Source organism: Kryptolebias marmoratus, linkage group LG15, assembly GCF_001649575.2.
Source record: "Kryptolebias marmoratus isolate JLee-2015 linkage group LG15, ASM164957v2, whole genome shotgun sequence".
Taxonomy (NCBI): domain Eukaryota; kingdom Metazoa; phylum Chordata; class Actinopteri; order Cyprinodontiformes; family Rivulidae; genus Kryptolebias; species Kryptolebias marmoratus.
This window is the reverse complement of record NC_051444.1, coordinates 31,465,331-31,471,965: the sequence shown is the minus strand read 5'-3', so window position 1 is coordinate 31,471,965 and position 6,635 is coordinate 31,465,331.

Here is a 6,635-nt window from a genome sequence, read left to right as displayed (position 1 = left end):
AAGAAGACCAGGTTATAAAGCAGAGGGAAATCAGGAGAAGTGGGCACAGGTGAGTGATTACAATTACACACAGGTGGAGATGGGTGTGACAGGAAACCAGAAACTACTGAGCAGAGGACAGGTGGATAGTGACAAAACAGAACCAAGGTATAACGAAGACAAAATAATACAAAGACAAGGACAATAAAGCAAATACAAGAAAAACCTGAATCATTACATAACAAAAACCTAGACATATGACACTTGTTTGGAGAAGCTCATGCCTTAGCCACAGTAGAGAGGAAGCTGAGGAAATGAGGTCATCCAGAAGAAAAAAGCAGCTCCGCCATAATAAGATGTCTTTATAGAAGACGGGTTACACCATCATCTGGGGGGAGTTCGGAGTAGAGACGCTGCTCCTTTGCATCGAAATTAGTCATTGAGGTGGTTCCGGTATCTAATTTTTCAAGCATGTCCCACTGGGAAGAGACCTCAGGGCAGACCCAGAACTTGCTAGAGGGATTATGTATCCTCTCGGGCCTGGGAACGTCTTGGGATCCCCAGGAGGAGCTGGAGAATGTCGCTGGGCAGAGGGAGATCTGTGTTTCTCTCCTGGGCCTTTTGCAACTGCAACCAGACCACCAATAAGCAGTGGAAAATGGATGGATTGATGGATGGATTTTTATGCTTTTCAAAATATTTACATTCTATTTACAAAAATTTTTTCTCCACAGAAATCCATTATCTCTTCAGTTCCTTCATAAACATCATTCTTATTAAAATTTGCTTCGGGATACTGACTCTATTTTCTTCTTATTCTACTTTTTGCTACCGTTTTGCTAATTTTAGCTGTTAACGACAGCTTTGCTAATTTAAGCTTTGTGATTTACAATAATTTTAACATTTCAGTTACAGCTTCTTTAACAAACTTCACCAAAGTCATTCAGCGCTCAGTGTTCACACTGTATTTTCACAGAAAAGCAGTTTCTCTTGTTAGATTAAATTAACATCTCTTCTAGAACTGCTGGTCTGACTGGATCAGCGATAGGGTTAACTGGTCCTCATGAGCTGGGTCATCTCTGTAGATCTGGTCTCTATGATGATTTCGACCATTGCTTCAGGGTCTGGAGGTTTGGACCAAGCTAACCTATGGGTGACCTTTTGTGCTCATCAGATCATAACATTATGATCAGACATCCTCATTAAAATTCCTTCATTAGAAGAGACAAAGCTGCTAATACCATACTGTTTCAGTGCTGGTGGACCGGATCGACTCAGCCTCAGTGTGACCTTCATGGTACCTCATCATCAGATTTAGAGCACGAACCTGGACAAAAACTGATTTGTAAATTTGGAAGTTTGCTTCTCACTTTTGGCAGCATCTTGAGTTTTGATAAAATAAAGAACAATGTAATATATGGTTTAAAAAGACATTAGTTCTAAAATGCAGATCAACTATTTCACAAACATGGATTAGAGATGAATGTTCCACCCCAAAGATTTTTAAACTTTCATGTAATAACATATCCCCTCAGCAATAAGCTGAAATATGGCAGAGACTGAGTCCAGACTTGAGTCTAGTCTTGAGTCCAGCTGAATTAAAACGAGGGACTCTGTGTTTCTTCTTCCGGATCACCAAAACATTTATGGACCTGCTAAGCTGCAGTCAATAATCAGCAGCTGCAGGGACATTTGTAGTTTACAGATCAATATTAAGCTGCAGCTGTCAGAACTTTTCTTTTAAAGTCTGACATATAAGGTGGAGGACATTATGCATTCTTTTAATGAATTTCACTTTTAATTTATTTAGGGATGTTTTGTTTGTTTTTACACTTCTTTCATTTATCCATCTCCTTTACCTGTTTTTCTATTCAGAGTTGTGGGGAGCTGGTGCCTGTCTCCAGCACTCACTGTGCAAGAGACAGGGAACATCCTGGATAGGTGTCCAGTCCATCACAGGGACTCATAGAGACAATCGAGACACTCTCACTCACACCTAGGGACAATTTAGATTTACCAAGTATTCTAGTATGCACTGTTGAGATAAACTACCTTTACCTCCCCGAGTTGGTTGTTGGGAAAGACCTTCAGGAGACGTTACCTTAAAGTTTAACACATTTATTCAGACACCATTAGTCAATATTCATACAATAATAAAACCAGATGCATCTGGGAGACAATCAGATGAGATACATATCACCTTGAAAACTAGACAAGCCATCACCCCAGAATTATCTGAGGAGACAAAGGATGTCTGGTTTTACAACTTGGTCCCCCTTCCTCCAGAGGGTGTATCACTGCTTCCCTTCTCTGGAGGTCAAAGGGCAACTCTTTCCCCCTTCCTGGCTGGGACGTTTGTTGCTCACATTCCAGGGTGTCTACCACCTATCTCTCTCTTTCCAGATAAACTAAACAACTACTTGTTAAAGCTTTTAAAATGGTGATAAACACAAATCAGATAAAGATATAATAATCAAATGTTAAATAAAGCATTGGAGAATAATCAGTGTATCATTCGTTCTTTCCATTTTCAATTGAGTATCAAAAATCAAATAATGAAAAACAGACTGGGTATTTTCTTTTTTGTTTTTCATTATAACACCAAAAACAAAAAAAACGCCTGGTTTTTCATTTTTCACTTTTAGGCTAAGATAAAAAAAACAAAATGGAAAAACGGGCAGCAGGACAGAATTTGATTTTAATATTTAATTGGTTGCGTTTAGGTGATCCGTATGGGGTGCTGTTTGTAAAAAAACTTGTGCTCAATATTTATGCCTAAATTTTGTCACATTTAGCTTCAAACACTGTTTAAAAATGTAGTGTGGATTTTCTGATGTCACTTTTTACAACATTTAGCTAGTTAAATGTAATTGTTACAGCTAAATGCTAAATCTAAATGCTAAATGTTAAATCTAAATGCTAAATGTTGAAACTAAATGTTTAGCTAATATGCTAATTTTTTATGCCTGAAACAGGAAGTACCAAAATAAAAGCTTGACACTAGGCTGAAGTTTGCTTCTGGTTCGAGGATTGGCTAAAGGGCGATTCCGCCTCAGTTTTCACTCTATTGAGTAGTTTCAACTTGTTCTAGTTTAAACACTAACACACTTTCAGCTTCGTTGTACAAAATATTGTTTCAGCCTCTGTTTCAGTCTCTGTAGTTACTGTTTTTGCATGTAGTTCCATTAGCCCACTAATTTTATTATCCATCACACAACGTGGTTCAGAGAAGCAGCATGAGACGGACATGTCAGCCGTATTAATGAGGGTGTGCGTTTGATGAACGTGAGTAATATTATCCTGTTATATTTGCTTTGGTACAAGCCCAAGGCTGTATTTTCATTTATTTTTGTTCGTGTAATTGTTGTTTTGAGGCCTCTTCAGGCCTAATTTGATACGCTAACCGCTAGCCACCTAGCATGGCCTAATTACAGCCTGTAGGCCTCCGTTTCATGCAGTATCTATACTTCAACCTAAAATGTGTGAAGTGAAAACTATAATATAGACACTCCTTACCAGTTAGAATCATGTATTAATGTTCTGTAATTCTATTGATTGTATTAACCTAAGGATGAGTGTAACTCTGCACTGGCTGGCGAGGTCATGGGAGTTTATGGGACTGCCGGTACTAAGCACGAAGATAACATGATCTGGGGGAGTCAGCTAAGCAGAAGCCGGAACCCCTCTGAAGGAGAACACCTACAGAAGATGGAGAAAAACAAGTCCATATATAGGGTTCCGGAGAGATGACTGAATGAGGATGGGCCAGTTCTTTGTTTAGGTTAAAATGCTATGTTTTAGTGATTTAGCTCAGACATCTTCTGGTGTTCCTACTGTGAGCTGGTAAGGAGTGTCTCCCTTAGTACTAAGGCTAAAAAATCTTTTAAACTGAAGATACTGTTTCTGACCATTTTTGACTCCTAGTTTCTCTGTGCATTTTCTGGTCCGTCGTGAGGAGAGGTTGTTTAGAGTTTGAGTTTCATTTAGGTAATATTTTGTCTCCTCAACAAATGCTTTATTACCTTATTTCTGTGATGTATAGTCTTTGCTAAGTAACTTTCTGAGAGCTGTGATGATAATTTACATGAATGTATGTACATTTAGAAGCTAATTAATAGCCTAGTCTTAGCATTGTTGCAGGTCTTAAGTTACGTTTTTTTGTGGATATTTGGGTTTATGTAATGAGAGTACTCATGGACCTGTACTTATTATTCTATTGTTCTTTCTCTTGTAGAAAACAACACATCTACACACATACGCTTCTCCATGTTCGTGCTCAAATAAAGACAATTAAAAGACAAGTCTTGGACCTGGACATTCTCTTCTTCATCTCACCTCACCGGAACCTATATAATTGTTGTCCTGACTCGACACCCTGAAGTGATTGCTACTCCCGATGCAAACCCCATACAGTCCTCCTTACATTCGTTATACTGCATTGTGGTAGCAGCTAGCTAACTTACTTGTTGCATGTACTCATCTCTCCACAGCAGGACCACTGCCACGAATTAAGCTTGCTGTCTCTCTCTCTCCAAAAGCCACAAAAATAAACTAAAATTTATCCGTAAGTACTATGTAATCAACTGGAGTGTCAATGTTAATAAGTCTCGTAATGTTACTAATGTGAACACACAACCAAAATTCTAAGTATTTTGAATGCAAAGATGAGTGTCTTGTTTTTTTGTTTTTAGATCGTTCTAATTTGTCTTTGTTTTGTTGTTTTCTTTCTGGAGAGACCTGACTTCTGCGTAGGTTTCTGCTCTGGAGGGGGCATCAGTGGAACATGAATATGGTTAAAGGCAAGCAAAAGACATTTCAGTGACTGATGGTAACTTCACATGTTTCAACTGTTAAATACACTTTCTGAAATCATTGTAGTGAGATAGCAGCCGCCGAGTGGTCCCTGGTCAAAGCAGTGGATAAGAAAGCATCTTAACGGCTCTGCAGTCCACCCCAGATCCTGCTGAGGAGTGGGAACTATATGTAACCAAGGGTCATCCTATGTGGCGGTCTGTCCCAGACGTACCAGCATCACCAGGACACTTCGCACAGCCTATCATCAGTATTGTTTTAGTTCATATACTGTTATGTTTGCTGTTTTATTATTTTAATCCAGTATTTATTTTTAGTAATGTTATAAGTAGTTTTTGAGACAACAGCAAATATAATCCATTACAAAGAACATTCATTTATACTAACTTGCTGTACAAAAAATATGAATAAAGCATTCACTGTTCCAGAATAAACATTTATGCACAAATTATTTTTTTGTCATTTCCTGTAAAAATCAAGAACAGTCTGTCGCTACTACTTTGTTATCCTATTTTCGCCAGAATTGAATTGACCTGATGACTTTGGTATCCAGTTTGTTGTTAATAAGTCTCGTAATGTTACTAATGTGAACACACAACCAAAATTCTAAATATTTTGAATGCAAAGATATAAGTGTCCTGTTTAGTTTTTAGATCGTACTTTGTCTTTGTTTTGTTGTTTTCTTTCTTTAATAAAACAGTAGAAAGGCTTGGTTCCATGTGTAAAGCTTCTTAGGTCTTCCATCAAATTGAAGATTCAAAAGAACATCGTAGTTTCCAGCTTCATTGGGTAGACAGCTAGCTTTAAACGTAATGACGGTTGCTAGGTAACGAGGTAGCGTGGTTGCAAGCTGCAGCCTCAGTGAGCTCCTGAAACCCCAGAAAGCTTTTAGGTTGGAGGCAGTCTGCCATAAACTCTTTAAAAATCTCAAACTTGGTTCTAAAAAATCTGCTATGAGTAAAGTAATCTAGTCCAGGTTTGAAGTGTATAAGCATTTTAGTTTCTAAACTACAGCAGATTAATGATGTTTAATAGATTGAAAATGAGGCGGAATCGCTCTTTATTGAAGTTTAACAAATGTCAAACTTTGTCTTAAACATTCTGCTATCAGAGTTTAGTAATCTTGTCCAGGTTTGAAGTGTGCAAGTATTCTAGTGTTTAAACTAGAACAAGTTGAAACTACTCAATAGAGTGAGAAATGAGGCGGAATCGCCCTTTAGCTGATCCTCAAACCAGAAGCAAACTTCAGCCTAGTGTCAAGCTTTTATTTTGGTACTTCCTGTTTCAGGCATAAAAAATTTGCATATTAGTTAAAAATTTATCATTTAGATTTAACATATAGCATTTAGATTTACCATTTAACATTTAGATTTAACATTTAGCATTTAGATTTATCATTTAACATTTAGATTTATATTTAGCATTTAGCTGTAACAATTACTTTTAACTAGCTAAATGTTGTAAAAGGTACATTTTTAAACAGTATTTGAAGCTAAATGTGACAAAATTTAGGCATAAATATTGAGCACAAGCTGTTTTACAAACGGCACCCCATACGGGTCACCTAAACGTGACCAATTAAATATTAAAATCAAATTCTGTCCTGCTGCCCGTTTTTTGATTTTGTGTTTCCGATCTTAACCTAAAAGTGAAATATGAAAAATCAGGCGTTTTTTCGTTTTTTGTGTAATAATAAAAAACTAAATAACCAGTCTGTTTTTCATTATTTGACTTTTGATTGTCAATTGAAAATGGAAAGAACGAATGATACATGGATTGAGAAATAAATACAAGGCCTTCTACTACACAGCACTTTTTTGGTCTGTGGGAGAAAACTACCTGGA